The sequence below is a fragment of the Emys orbicularis genome, chromosome 4, assembly GCF_028017835.1.
Source record: "Emys orbicularis isolate rEmyOrb1 chromosome 4, rEmyOrb1.hap1, whole genome shotgun sequence".
In the NCBI taxonomy this organism is placed as follows: Eukaryota; Metazoa; Chordata; order Testudines; family Emydidae; genus Emys; species Emys orbicularis.
The window spans coordinates 72,738,864-72,755,270 of NC_088686.1; the positions used below are offsets into that span (position 1 = coordinate 72,738,864).

Here is a 16,407-nt window from a genome sequence, read left to right on the forward strand (position 1 = left end):
TTGGATATGCTGCTAGAAATCCATTCCAGCACATGAGCAAGTACAGCACCATTGTAGACACAGTCACATAGGTCTGGCAAGGGTAGGGTTTTGCAGTGGGAACACTCCATCCATTCTAAGTTAAGTCAGGCTAACACTGCAGTGAAGACATACCCTAAGCCAGAGTCCTCAAACTGTGGGACACTCCCCCCTAGGGGGGCATGGAGGAACATCCCTGGGGCACGGCAGGGGTCGGGCCAGCCCCCAAGGGGGGCAGAGAGGGAGCGCCACCCAGTCTCTGGCTCCTGTCCCTATCCCCAGCCTCAGTGCGGCTCCACTCCCAGCCCCGTGCCAACCCCTAGCCTCAGCCCTGTTCCTGGGCAGGGCAGAGGCTGGAGATAAGGCTGGGAGCAGAACCCAGCTGTGGCTCTGCTCCAGCCCCCGACCCAGACCCAAACCCACCCCAAGCTGCAGCCCCAGCCCCAGCCTTGGCCCCTTTACCCATCCGCATCCTGTTTCCCACCTGACCCCAGCTGTGGCTCCAAGGGGTGGGGCACAACCCTCAGAAGTTTGGGGACTGCTGCCCTAAGGTTATGCCTACACTGCAGCTTGCTTCCCAGTGCAGATAGACAGACACACGCTAGCTCTATCTGAGCTAGTGCATTAAGAACAGCAGAGTGGCCAAAGTGGTACAGGTAACTACAGGGGCTAGCCCCCCCCCTGAGTACAAACTCACTAAATCTGTTGGGTAGGTACTTGGGTGGCTAGCCACCATCCATACCATCACAGTCACATTGCTATTTTTAGCATGCTAACTCAAGCGAGAGTGAGTGTGTGCCCATCCCACCTGCACTGGAAACCACACTCCCACCTGCAGCTTAGCCATACCTTAAATGGCTTGGCACCTCCCTACTTGAGAAACTCTCTCTCCTTATGCTTGGTCCTACAATTTCAGTCAATAGAGCAACCTGAACTTTTAAATTCCCCTTGATTTAAAAGATATGGGGATAGTGGTAGAGCACTCTCTGTGATGGGCCCTGAAACTCTAGAACAAAAGCACTCTGATCCATAATAGTCCAGTTTTGTCCTCCTTCAAAACACATTTATTTGCATGGGCTATGGTAGAGGGTATGGTTTGTTCAAATATGGGAAGTCAGATGTGTTTTGCTGACCATTTAATTTTTTTTTTTTAATTTCACAGGGCTGTCTGGTGTATTAGACACACACATCTTTAAAACAAACAAACAAACAAACAAACAAAAAAACAAACAAACAAACAAAAAAACAAACACTTTTGTATACTAAAGTAAAATTTAAAAATTGTGAAAAGACTAAGAAAAATCTTTCCTGGAAGTTCACAAAACTAGTATTGCTTATTAGAATGTAAAATCTCCATTTGAGTTTTCCCACCTATTGTATTACGGTAAATATGTATTTTTGATTGTTTACAGGTTTATTTGGGATAAAATTTGCAAAAGTGGTGGTGGTGATGAATTGACTATGTCCAAGACCCATTTTCAAAAATGATTTAGGCTGCCAAATGTCTAAGGCATTTTTGAAAATAGGATTTGGTATAGCTACACTGCTAGTCACCCTACGTTTTAGAAATAAACCAGGCCCGTGGCATTTTCTAAAATTTTACTCTTGATCTTTTTTGTTAGAAAATTATTAATAGTAAAGTACATCTACTAGTTTTGAGTGTTAAAGTATGACAGACACGATGCGATAAATTATCATCTCATAATTGCCTTTTCATATACCTGTTCACCCACAGCATCCACTTTTGTTCTTGCTAAATTCTACAATCGACGAGCACCATAAGCTGATTAAACTGAAGGGGGGGGAAAGCCTTTAAACATATTACATGTTTCAGAAGTCCACCACAATCCCACTTACTCAACAAATTTTAAAGTCATGAAAATGGAATTTAAGTGAAGTCAGTTAATGAGATTTTTGTAGATCATAACATTTCATTTTCTAAAAGTATTGTCCCAGGTACATCAGTAGTTTCTGAAGCAGAACAAGTGTACTCTCCATGGACTGTCAAAACCAAGTCTAAAACTTGGAATGTGTCAAAAAGCATCCTACTTGGTGGGGGTTACTTTTAGTAAATTGAAACCATGAATCTCTGAAGTATGTTCCCTGGTCAATAGCAGTGTAGACAGCTAAGTAATACTTCCATGTTTCAACATCCTGGGGAACTGTCATTTTCCTTCAAGAATCCTTAAAGTCTTCTCTTTTTAGAGAGGCTCTCTAGTCTCTGATCATTCCAGTAGCCCTTCTCCACACCTGTTCCAGTTTGAATTATTCTTTCAGGAACACAGGTGAACAGAACTCTACACAGAATACCAGATGAGTTTTTACCAGTGCCTTGTACAATAGCATTAATACTTTCCTCTCACCTCTAGAAATACTTCCTACAAGCAGATTTGTCTTTTTCATGGCTACACCACACTGGTGGCTCATAGTTGATCATGGGATGACTAATACACCCAGGTCTTCCTCCTCTTCCTGTTGTTTCCAACTGATGAACTCCCAGTTTATAGCAGAAACTCTTGTTATTAGTCCCTGAATGCATAACCTTGCACTGTGTATTATTAAATGTCATCCCATTTTTATTACTCCAGCCTCAAGGTCATCCAATTCTTCCTGTATAATATTTTGATCCTCTTCTGTATTGACAATGCCTCCCAACTTTATGTCATCAGCAAATTCCATTGGCACACCTACTTTTTGTGCCAAGATCATTAATGAAAATATTAAATAAAACCAGTTCCAAGACTGATCCTTGAAGAACTCCAATAATAATCTTTCTAGCCCAACAGTTCTCCTTTCAGCTCAACACACCTTTGTCTCCCCCGTTAGCCAGTTCCTTACCCATCTTTCAATTCCTGTACTAATCATCCACTTCTCTAGTTTGACTAATAATTTCCCATGTGGTCCTGCAGCCAATGCTTTACTGAAGTCCAGATAGATTAGATCTAATGCATTGCCTTTGTCTTAAAAAAAATCAGTTATCTTATCAAAGATTGATATTTATTAGTCTGGCATGATCTACCTTTAATAAACCCCCACTGCATTTTATCCATTTACCTCTGTCTTCAGTAATTCTTTCCTTCCAAATTTGTTATAAAGACTTCCATACTACTGAGGTCAGATCAGTGGGTCTGTAGTTGCCCAGATCACTTCCCACCCTTTCTTAAATACAGGTACTATGTTTACTGTTCCTCAGCTATATGGTACCGCACTTGCTCTGATAGCAAAGATTTTTAATAAATCTATCAGACTTGCAAGTTCATGTACTAGTTCAATCAGTATTCTGGATGGAGATTATCCAGTCCCTCAGACTTCAGTTCTTTAAGTTTTGCTTCCACAATGGATGTGATAATTACCATTTCTGTACACTCATTCCCATTACCCATCCTACCTTTGCCCTGTGTTCCATTAGCATCCTTACTGAAAACTGAGGCAAAGAATTCATTTAGTTTTGGGGTCATACCTAGATTATCCTAAATCTCTATCCTGCCCGCTTACCATAGTATCCTTATTTTTCTTGTTCTCTTTATTTATAAGGTTTAAGTTAAGTTCCCTGTAAGCAGCCTATTTAGTGCCGCACAGGTGCTCAGGGAATCCGCCTTGTGGGGACATACTGTGGCCGGTGGAGGGGGGCTCCTCCCCCAGTCCCAACTTGGCTGCAGGAGGGGCACCTATCCTGTGGCCCCAGCCCTGGAGCTGTTGCAGCGGAGAGGCACCTCTCCCCCCCAGCCCAAGTGCTGCTGTGGGGAGAGAGAGCTGGGGGGAGTCCTCTCTCCCTGCCGTAGCCCCGGAGCACCCTCCTGCACCTCAAAACCCTCATCCCCAGCCCTACCCCAGAGCCCTCACCCCCTGCATCCCAACCCTCTGCCCCAGCCCTGAGCCCCTCATGCCCGGCCCCACCCCAGAGCCTGCAGCCCCAGCCAGAGTCCTCACCCCAACCCTCTGCCCCAGCCCCGAGCCCCTCATCCCCGGCTTCACACCAGCTGGAGCCCTCACCCCTGCACCCCAACACTCTGCCCCAGCCCTGAGCCCCCTCCCTCATGCTGAACCCCTTGGCCCCACCACATGAATTTTGTTATGTGCACCAATATGGAGGTGATGTGTCACACATTACCTCCATATTGGTGCACATAACAAAATTCATTCTGCACATGTGTGGGAAAAATTAGAGGGAACACTGGGCTTAAGAACCTTATTTGTTTTAAAATTTCCTTTCCAAGATCTAACAGCTTGACTTTTGACAATTCTCATTTTATGACCTCCAAGATGTAGTTTTCTCTACTGATCAATCCCTTCTTTCCATTCCTTGTATGCTCTCTGCTTATTCCCAATATCCTTTTTGAGGTGATTATTCATCCAATTTGATCTGGAGCCCTCTCCTACAAGATTTCCCCCCCTGTCTTAGGGTACAAATTCCAGATAGCTTTCGTACCTTGGATTTACAGAAACGTCAAGCCTCCTCTGCATTTCCCTGAGCTCCAGTGCAGTCGACTTCATTACCTAGTTCCTTTAATTTTTCAAAGTCTACACTTCTGAAATTAAAAATCTCAGTTTATTGAAGTGTTTTGATTATTCCATTCAATTTAAACTATATCAATTCATGATCACTCAATCCAAGATTATTTTCTACAACTAGGTCTTCTAGAACGTCTTCACTACTTACCAAAAGCAAGTCTAAAATAGCATCACTTCTTGGTGGTTCAGTGACTAATTGGTGAAGAAATCTATTGTTGTTACATCCAGGAATAACTCAGCCTTACAATTATCTGTAGCATTTATTCTCCAATTATATCTGGTAAATTAATGTCTTCCATAATGACTATTTTCAATATTCTTTATCTTTCTAGCAATATTACAGAGATCTCTATCCATATCCAAAACCAAATCTGGAGGACTGCAGCAAACACCTAACACTCTTCCACAGAACCTCTTTTATAATTCTTACCCAAAGTGATTTTGACCGAGACTGTTTTAGCCAATCACTTCTTATTTCTTTACAGTTTACCACATTATTGATGTACAAATGTTACCCCACCATTTTTACCTTTATTTCTTTCTCTCTTCGAAAGCTCATACCCTTCAATATCTGTATTCCAGCCATAACAGCAACATGGTGGATAGCAGTGATCCTTATAATACCCAGTTTCATATCCCGCATCAGTAGTTCTAAAGTTACTCACATTATAACTTTTAGCACTTTATCTGGCTCGTTCAATAGATTTCTTGACATACATGAGCATCAATTTAAAAATTAAAATTTTTAGATGTTTGCATATCTATTCCCCCACAAAACACTATTAACTTTAGTTAAGGCTGATAGATTCTATATCCCACCACTGCAGTTTGTAAAAAACAAGGAAATAACCAGTGAAGTCATCAACAAACCATCTTTGCTTTCCTTCCACCTCCCAGAATCCTCCCTTTCCTGATGATTTCAATTATTTCTACATGAAGATTATCAAATTTATAAGTCACTAGTATAGATCACTCATTCATATAATTTCTCCTGAACACTGCAGAAAGACATTTTACATCTAACATGCCTTCCACACACACACACACACACAGGCCAGTACAAAACCACATACAGAACTACATATAATGAAATTTATGAAAGACAGGTGGTCCCTAAATCAATTAATCAACATAAGCATGGTGAGAATCCATGGCTGAATGTTGGTGTATTTTCCTGTGCGCTCTCTCTCTAAGAATGTGCTTTTAGTTATGGCTTAAAAGTAGTATTCCTAAGTGAAACATGCATAAAAAAATAAATACTGAGTATAAATAAATAAGAACGTTCAAAAGAGTATTGACTGAAGCCTCTTGTATTACGGATCATTTTTATATTTAATTTCCATTGCAGAATTACAGTCTTACCATCTCAAGAACGACAAAAACTGGACATTTTAAAAGAAGTTTGTAATTTGTATTACAGTAAATATACAGAGGAAGAATTTAACATCAAGCTTCACTTCTTGTACTTCAGTGGAAATCAAACCTGAAGCTCCAGGTGGCTATCTAATGGTTCCAAATAGGAAAGTTTGCATATTTAGAAGTTTAGTTGGTCTAGTTTGTAACAAGATGTTAAGAAATTGTAACTGGAATTTTCTCTATTAGATTGCAAGCTATCCAAAGCAAGACTATTTTCCTGTGTGTGGATAACACCCATCACTTTGCGGGTGCTGCCAGACCACAAATACAAGTCTTCTTTAGATAGACAACATGAAGATTAAAGACCCTGATCCAAATCCTAATGCAGTTAATAGGGAGTTTTTCCACTGACTTCAGCTGAAGTTGAATTGGCTCTAAGGAGGCAATACAGAGTTATTAATACCCACATATTGAATATATCACTATCTAGAAGAAAGGGATACTAAAAGGCACATATCACCATGGTATCTAAGCATACCTGCTAGAGAAGAAAGATCCTGAAGAAATTAATGGCAAAGAACATTAGAGATATATCTACAGACACCTTAACAGTCATTTGTATACTTGACAAATTTACAGTGATCAAAAGCTATGCATACTAAAGAGTAGAATTTCAGAAAGAAAAACATTTCATATTTTGAGAATCAGAGTAGTAATGTGAGCTGTAGCAGCGATGTCCATACAGGAATAAACATGTCTATTGGTTAAAGAGGAGACTGGATATTAGGATTCTGTTTTTGTTTACAACTCTGCTTCAGAATTTAGGCCTGGTCTACACACAGAAGTAGCGCCAACATAGCTACATCACACCACACAACATAAAATTGATTTTTATTGAACAAAACCTTAAATATTTTGAATACATAAATTTCTCTTATCAAAAGATGTTTCATGTTTACAGCTAAAATATTTATTAAACAGAGGGATTAACTGTTGTTAATGAATTAAACTGATTATTTCAGGTAAGCCTGGGAAAATTTTTAAATAAGCTCTAGTAACTTTCACTTAGGCATAAGTTCCTATTGCCTAAGTTTCTTGACAATGAGACAGTCTCCTAAGTTATTTTGGGTGAGCTACTGTGCCATATTTATGAAGCTTGACCTCAGAAGTTAAAATAAGGAGGAAAACATCTTTCTTTATACAGAAAAGCAGCCTTTAACTCAAAGTTTCTGATAAAGGCTCATGGATTTAACACATTTTTATTCAAATGTTTTAAGAGATAATAAATTTAGGCTTTTACATATTTTGCATTAAATTCAGATTTCATTTTAAAAAAGAAAAATTATAATTTAACAATTGAAAAATCCAATTTAAATTAAAAAATATTTTTTTAAATCATTGATATTTATCCACCTTGATTTCAGGTGCGCAGCATGATACATCTTAAAGAGGTCTGATTTTTAGAAAGTGCGGCAGACCCACCCTCTGAAAAATCAGACCCCTATAAGGTGTCTGAAGTTGCATACACTACAATTGAGGCACTGAAAAATTACTAGTCACTTTTGAAAACCTTGATTGATGTTGCCATTGCAGGAGTAACCAAGATGTAATAGCATCATCACTGGAAATTCATCTATCAAATATTAGAACTGTACATAAATTAACTATGAAGGATTGCCGTTATCACACTGAAAGCATTTTCATTTCTAAACGTAAAAAGACTGCCATGTCCAAGTCTCTATGTAATGCTTCTCAAGAAGCAGGCCAATAAGAACGGTGTTCCAGGAAGATATTATTTTACTATATTGAAAAAAAGATTTTCCAATTGGATCAGCTACCTGCGAGATACATCTGATCATCAGAGTTCAGGACAAATTCACACCAAAGACGCTACAGTGTGTAACCAAGACCAAACATTAGACTGACCTACCTATATTGCTCAGGACTGTGAAAAATGTCAAGCCCTGTGCGATGTAGTAAGGTAGACCTAACCACCAGCGTAGACACTGCTAGGTCCACAGAAGAATTCTTCCATCAACCTAGCTACAATCAACAGACTATGGTCAACAGCAGCAGAGCTGCAGCACCGTAGCTGTGCCATTGTAGTATAGACATACCGTAATCAAGACCACTAAGAACACGCAGTTGCAATGCATTCATGAAGATCTTTGACTACAACTCAGACTCTTATCATTCCAGAAGTGCTTTCTTTACAAGGCTCTAAACAAAAGATTGCCTAGGACAAAGTTACATAACAAGGCAATAAACACGGAAGCATGCTTTTATTTCAGAGTTCAAATTAAAAGATAAATGCACTCAAAACATGTTGGTTTTAACAGCAAGATAATCAAGTTTTTGATTAAATATCTTCAGTGGCCCTACAACAAACTTGATTTTTAAACTACAGATTCTTTTATTTCTTGTGCATTTAGAAGAACTTAAGGGTTTACCTATAATCTTTGCTTAATTCTATGCCTCTGCAACAACTTGAAAAATTCATATAAACATGCACAAAACATTGTCAGTGGGACTGGTTCAGCAATCAGAAAATACATTTAGAGACAAACTGCTCATCACTTAGACAGTATTTTTAAACAGAACATTATAGAAGTCCCCCATTTCAAGGGCACCATTCGATATGAAATCCAACATTTGCTTCTATCACAGAATTCAAAACTACTTTAACTCACACTTTGAAACAGACATTTTAATGTCCCGTTTTAAAATTAAATTGGATTTTACAATTCCTCTCATATCCCTTACATTTTTTGTTTTTATAACCAGTCTTTCCTATTTTTCCTATTTTGTTTGAGTGAAAACCCACACAAACGGAAACTAACTAGACAAAAAATACAAAATACCCCAAATAAAACTGAACAGTGTCATCCCTCACGCCAATCTCTTTCAGCTACAGTAATTTTAATAATTTTGTAAAAAAACAAACAAAAAAAATCCATATACCCAAGACAGTGAGGACACTTTGTAAGAGATTGTTTTGGGTAGATCTTTTACGTAGAGTCAGCTTTCTAATAAAATCAGCAAGATATATCTTATCACGCTTTTTAAAGTAAGCTCTCTGGGACAGGGACTGTCTTCCTTGTTGCTTGTGTATACACTGCCTACCCAATTCCTCGATTAGAGTTCCTAAACATGACCGTAACACTCATCTGTGTATTTTATTGAATATTTAATCAATAGTCTGACCAATACCTATTACCTATTGTGGAACGCTGAGTGTGTTGGTTTCCAAGCCACTTTAACTTAATCCTGCAAAGCCCCATAAATCACTACAGGGCAACCTCTTTACAGGAACATCATTTCCAAACACTGGCTTGCCAATAGATGGTTAAGAAGAGTAGGATTAAGTGCAGTCCATTATTAAAATAAATATAGTCAAAAAGTAAAAGATAACACTCAACAGGAGTCCTTATTAATACAACTTTAAGGCCCAAACTCGCAACATTTGCACAAGCGAGTAAGCCCCATGTAGGATCATGTGGACAAAAGCTGCAGGATCGGGGATCCCTAGTTCGGACAGGAGGGGGACGGATACACAAACTGCAAGGCCGCCACCCCATAAACACACCCACACACTCCCGACAGCACAGACCCGGGCGGGGAGCGGGTCACGCCGCGGGGACCCTGCCAGACAAAGTTCACGCGGAAGGGGGAGGTGGGAAAGCAAAGTCCGCACCGCGCCTGCCTGTTTCCCTCCCCCGGGAAGCCAGAGGCGCAGCAGGAGCTGCGGCCAGAGCGCCCCAAGGAACTCGCCGCACCCCGCCCCGGCCTCCCTCACCCGGGGAGTCGATCACACGGGGGGGGGGAGAGAAGGGGCGGACTCACCTTCTTACTCCTGCCGCTGCTCCCTCCTCCTCGGCACTGACGCGTCCAGCAGCTCTAAGCCCCTCACGCACGGCCCGGAGACACCGGAGACAGCCCCGGCTCGCTCACCCCACGGAGCTGCGCAGCCGCTACGGCCACAGACCAGGAGACAAACACCTCACACCGCTGCGCCCGCTCCGCCTCCCAGCGGTGGCCCCGCCCCAACGGCCGCACGCACGCACGCGCTCCACCCGCCTTCCACAGCCGCACGTCCTCATTGGCTGGAGGGCGGTAGTTTGGGGTGCGCGCGCCCCGCTCGCTGCCTGTGCCGGGCTGCCCGCCGGTGGAGCGGCTGAGGGACGCGTGCTCGCTGCGCAGGGGGAATGGGGGAGAAGTGGGGGAATGACGAGGACGAAGGGACACGGGGAATGAGGGGCTCCCTTGCTGTCCCCCGCCCACAGTTATGGCCCCTCTGGACCGTCTCTTCCCTACCCTGCTCTTCTCTCATGACCAGCCAAGGCTCCCACTCACCGGGACGGCAGTTCCCTCAAAACGCCCTTGTCTTGGCTAAGCGCCGCTCCCGCCCTGCTCTCGTAGCGTCTGAGCCCTTCTCTTCAACCACCAGCTTCTTCAGGCTGGACTGGCCACCGGTTAGATCCTCCTCTGCGCTGCCCCTCACTCCCGTTGCATCTACCTCCCTTACGCCTCTGCTGCTCTCAGTCCCGCTCCTGCCTGTATCCTGATCAGTGGCACTGGAGTCAGAGGGCCAGAGTAACCACAAGCTACCTTTCGCAGCTGATTCTGAGAGACTGTTGCACAAGGCTGTTTTCGGGCTCAGAACTCTTGTTAGCATTTTTGGCACAGACGCAGACCCCATCATGGTTGTAAAACAGTCCCGCCCAAGCACTGATTGGACAAAAGATCAAAGCACTAATACCAGTTAGGAGAGACCTTTGGCAGCCAGAAGGATGGGGCTACTCCCAAGAGGAGATGGTCATCAGTCAGAGAAAGCAGGCATTAGATTATAGGGCAGCCTAGGACCTACCAGCTTTGCAGATAGGCACTACTTTGAAGATCCAGCTATTAGACCCCAGAAGGAAGGGACTAACAGAGTTGTGAGGGATGCAGTGGCACCCAGGTCATACAAGTCGTTATGCAAGAGGGACAAATGATTCATAAAAACAGGAGACACTTATGAGCCAGTAGACATAACACCCAGAACAGAAACAGAACCATCCAGAGGCCAACCTCATAGGGAGGAAGAAGACTCCATTAAAAGAGTTTGCTACAGTCAGAGATAAGTGACAGGGAGTCAGAGATAGGTCACTCTTGGTATGGTCACCTGTTGAGAACAGATTATCTCAAAGACTGCATAACCAGTGAAGACAAGACTCCAACTTGGCTATGTGCAGCAATTTCTGGCTAAAAGGACACAGGGTAAGTGTCTGGGCATCAATTATTTGTTTTTAATGTTTATATTAAAATATTTGCAAAATAGAAAAGATGTATCATGATCAATAGAACTGGAGTCAGAGGGCCCATGTTCTCTGGAGAGACTGTTCTTTGTACACACAGTACCAGGACCAGGTAGCCACTGAGCCACACAGACAAAGCAGTCCACAGGGTTAAATCCATGTGTTCAGTTTAACATACATTCAGCTTCACTCTTTGCTAATGAAACACTCCTCTTTTCTCCTCCACTAACTATTGGAAAATTTCACTCCACTTTCAATGAAGGGATGAGTGTCTAAACAAGATGTGGGACTCCAGGGTCACATTATTTTATAGTCTTCATATTTTGAAGGGCAGGATACGAGGTACGAGGTGGTGGAATCGAGGGTGGCTAAGGACACAATGTCAGCAAGTGTTTCTTGGACCACCAAAAAGTCAGCAAACAGCTGCCTCTTTAAATCTTTTTCCATCTGCTTCAGGTTCACCAAATGTTTCATGTAGTTTGTCATATAGGTGTCCAGCCACTTTTTATCCTCTTGCCTATACTTACCCTGTCTGCCCATATTTTCTTTGTATCTCTTTTTTCTGAAACCTATATACTCCATTGCTCTTTCAAATTCAAACAGATCCTCTTTGATTTTTCTTTTCTTGGCATGTAAACTGCCCAGCTAATCCTCCATTACTGTGGACCATGCCAAGCAGTGTGCTTGCCTTTCCACAGAAGCATTAAAAAGCTCTAGTTTCTAGCCTTTTTACATTGCAAATGTTGTGTGCCTTTTAAGGCTCCCCTCCCCTTTTGTATTCCATTTTTTGTGCAGCCATGTGTTATAGCTGTATGCCAAACCAAGCATTTCCACTCTGATTAGTAACAGGGGTCCATGTATCAAATGAATGAGATGGGAAAGACACTTGGGGAATAATGGAATCCAAATTCAGGCAGACTGCAGAACTATTATGCCTTCTGTAGAGGCATAGAGAGGGGGAGTGGCAGAGTGAGGGTGATCAGTTATGGCAGAATAGAAAGAGAGATGGATACTTCTGCTGGCCTTGTGTGACCTAGATCCACGATTTTATGAGCACTAATGGAAGCGATCGTAAGAATCCACAAATTACTTCCTCAAACCCTGATGCTTGCATGAAAGTGGCACAATGGCTAACTGGATGCTTTTAGCAATAAAATGCTGCTTACTGGATGCAGAAACTCCATCCTCCTTTGAGTTGTCCTCATCCAGCTTGATCACCAGCTCTGTATCCAAAATTTACACAGAGAAGTCCTATGAGCCCACAAGCTCTCAGTTCAGGCTTCTGTTTTGTGTAGTTCTCCTAGATGGCAGAGACCTTCCTCTCCTTCATGGGCAATCTTGGTGCCTGGGTTTGCTTGCTGTCCAAGAGCAGGTTCAGCTGATTGGAGGGACACTTCTGCAGTATCTTGTACAACTTTTCATTGAGAAGACAAATGTAGACACCAGCCTTTGACTTTGTTTCTGTCTGTTGCCTTCTTATAATTATATTTGAGGGTTTTGATCCTCTGCCAGTACGAGTTGGCAGAGCAGGTTAATGCTGAGATCTCTAAGTCTCCAGAATGTCTGGTTGAAGACCTGTTTGTTTCTTTGGTAACCATCCAGCTCCTTCTGGATCTCAGCCTTGCTCCATAACGCTAAGAAAGCATTAATGTTGGCCTTTAGCCAGCTAGCAGCACATTCATAAGATGCTTGGCTGAGACATACTTTTTAGTTAAATTATCCAAAAGATGAAAAAGTTTTATCAGCAGAAGAAGGTGTCCCCTACATAAATGTCTCACAGCAGAGCATAGTGTTAGCAACATTATTTGTATAGGTAGGTGGGTCATAGGCAAGTCAGCCCCTAGATAGTGTAGTGCAAAAAGATGACCAGAGAGGCTACTTCTGCAATGAGCTACTTCTGCAGGATATATCTAGGCAGCAGTGAGAAGACTATTTGCACTTACTGTATTAGCATGGTAGGAAACTTGACCACACTGGCATTAAAATAACTGAGGCAGGAATGACTGGGACTCAGTTGTGCTTTAGTTCCCGCAAAAAAAGTAGTCTGGAACATTTAACTCCATTAGTAATTGATCAAAGTTCTTTTGTGTAAGAATTCAAGATGTATATCAGTCTATATAGGAAGAAAAAATGTACCTTATCTATTGTAAACGTGTCCATAGACATCCAGGAGGCAATGCAGCTACAATATTTGAATCAAGTGCTGCCTGTGGACACAGGACAGAACTGCACCTGAAACAGGATGGCTGGTGATGGCATTGCACCACTGGAGTGTGTGCCAATGCAATTATACAAGTTTAATTAGCATTGGTATAATTCTATTGTGTCAACAAGGCCCTTGGAATCTGTTGGAAAAGAACTGACTGCCTAGCATTTCATAGACATATATTGTGATACATATATGCTTTAGCATGATCCCATCAACTCCAGTTACAATATGTAGTCATAGGACATTTCCCTTCTGATCTATAAGGGACAAATACAAGGATGTAAAATCCTTCATTGTCTTACAAACACTACATTGTAGCTATTAGTTTTAAAATATCTTCCTATTTGAAATTAGAGAAATTAATCAAAGGTATATATTTTTTCTTCCTGGTACCACAATACATATTGTCTAGTGATTAGAATACATTCTCCATAATAAATTGTTACAAATTTCCAGTTATATTTTCTTTTGTTCCCTTCAAACTGGTAAACATATTAACCCTCTTTGTAGCACTTTTTCAAGCCCTTATTTTGATTATTGCAGCCTTTTGCTGGCCTTGTTTACTGAAGCCAGACTGTGCAGGTCAATTCAAATTGCTACTGTTACAATAACAACAAGGAGTCTGGTGGCACCTTAAAGACTAACAGATTTATTTGGGCATAAGCTTTCGTGGGTAAAAACCTCACTTCTTCAGATGCAACTGTTACAATAATCTTCCCAGCCTGCGGTTCTGACCAGATTACCCCCCTGTTTGGTTCCCTTCATTGGCTCTCCCTTCTCCACATCAAATACAATCTTCTCATCCTTATGGTTGTGGCCCTATCTGCTTTATTATTGTCACTTGTCACCTCCAACACTCTGCCAGCAGTACCAGACTTTACCATCCATTTATCTGCTTCTGCTTCGAGCACCTATGTGCATCCTTCCATGCTGCCGCTTATATATACAAAATGCCCTCCCTGAAAAATCCATTACCTTAGTCATTACCTTACCTTTCTCCTTCACATCCTTTCTTAAAACAGATTTCTATTCTGGTGCCTACTAAACATTGCCAGCTGCTAATGACTAAGGAAGTGTCAAGCTGAGATTTCTGCTACTGATCTGCTTATTTGTCTCCATGAACAAAACAAAAATATATACCTACAAATTGTGCATAGAGCTAACCTATGCAAAAACATATATTCTTTTTACTGTTACCCCATCCTCATTTTCTGTGCCTCTATTTTTTGTTTGTTTGTTTGTTTGTTTCAGCCACCCATCTGTTAACACCCATCTTAAACTAAGGCAGGAATTCTGAGTTACACTAAGACCCCTTTAAACCTTTCTGGCAGTGTAAAGTGGCCTAAAAGTTGATGTAAATTACACATTGTATATTTACACGTTTTAAGTATTCTTTACACTGTCAGACCAGTGTAAGAATCAAGCTCTCCGATTGTAAAGTCATTGGGGCAGGGGCTGTCTTTTATTAAATGTCTGTACAAAGTCTAACGCAAGGGGGCGTCAACCAGAATAGGGTCTCTAAGCCAGTGGTGGGCAACCTGCAGCCCACGGGCCACATGCGGCCCATCAGGGTAATCTGATTGCGGGCCGCGAGATATTTTGCTGACGACCGTCCACAGGCAGTTTCCCCCGCAGTTTCCAGTGGCCGCGGTTCGCCATTCCCGGCCAATGGGAGATGCAGGCCACAGGGACGTGCTGGCTGCCGCTTCCCGCAGCTCCCATTGGCCGGGAACGGCAAACCGCAGCCACTGGGAGTTGCGGGGGGCCGTGCCTATGGATGGTCAATGTCAGCAAAATGTCTCGCGGCCCACAATCAGATTACCCTGATGGGCCGCATACGGGTTGCAGGTTGCTCACCACTGCTGTAGGCACTATTGTCATACAAATTGTCACAGTTCAGGGCAACTCCACCTGTATTTCCCCTCACTGGTTCAGCAAGGGCACCCACTCTCAGATTCCAGCTCCCCAGCCATTGTCTTTCTAGGTGGAGATCTGTATCTCTCTCCCTTTTGACTGGGGTATTCCCAGGCTTCACAGTTCCCTGCCTTCACTGTGTATTTCCCAGCACAGAAAGGTTGCCCAAGGACACCTGTTTGCTTTCTTTTCAGAGACTAATAATTATTATTGTTATAACAGAGGGAATGTTACCACACAGCACTTCCTGTGCAAGCCTAATTTATTCTTAAAGTGTGGTTTCCCATGGTTCCCCAATAGGTCAGTTGCTTCAATTCTGGATAGAGGTTCCCCACCTTCCTTCCGGGAATATTACAAGCAGCCATTCTTCAGACAAAAGGGAAAAATATGTCAGGGATGCTTCCCTGTGCAGTGGTTCTCAACCATGCATGCTTTTAACAGAATAAGAGTCGGGACAGGGAGAGTCTTCAAACCTCCTTCATAGACAAATTTCTGTCTCTGAGCCACCTCCCCTGAGGTCGGGACCTGGGGACTCCAGTGGCCTCACCTCTGCTTCTTTGGGGATAGGGGAAGGAGTATTGATCCCTCACCCCACTGGGGTAGCCTTTTGTTCCCCACATACTAAGTTAAGGTGAGCAGAATTCCCTTTCCCACCTGGCTCAGGATCAGTGAGTGTCATCTCTCAAGTAGCTGTCCCTCTACTTGGGCATTTCCCACTCAGGGGTGTGCTATAGATATGGCAGAGCACCACAGCTGCTTAAATGGCCCTACTTTTGGCTGTAGACACTGCCAACACCATGCTCTTTTCTGCTTTGGTTTCCCTTCTAATGGTTGGCAGATAGCTTACGGGCTTTAGGACCCAGCAAATTCTCTGTCAAGTCAAAACAGCAAGGAGTACTTGTGGCACCTTAGAGACTAACACATTTATCTGAGCATAAGCTTTCGTGGGCTAAAACCCACTTCCTCAGATGCATGGAGTGGAAAAAAAAGTAGGCAGGTATATATACACAGTACATGAAAAGATGGGAGTTGCCTTACCAAGTGGGGGGTCAGTGCTAATGAGACAATTCAATTAAAGTGGAAGTGGGCTATTCTCAATAG

At 42.6% G+C, this 16,407-nt stretch overlaps 1 protein-coding gene across 1 annotated transcript in view; it reads right to left on the reverse strand.

The window, feature by feature from the left end:
* PALS1 (protein associated with LIN7 1, MAGUK p55 family member) overlaps positions 1 to 9,908 on the reverse strand; it is a 139,887-nt gene extending 129,979 nt beyond the window's left edge. The window contains exon 1 of the mRNA XM_065402729.1: positions 9,730 to 9,908. The gene's annotated coding sequence lies outside the window, so the exon portion shown is untranslated. The remainder of the gene's footprint in view (positions 1 to 9,729) is intronic.
* Between the last annotated feature and the right edge of the window lie 6,499 nt (positions 9,909 to 16,407).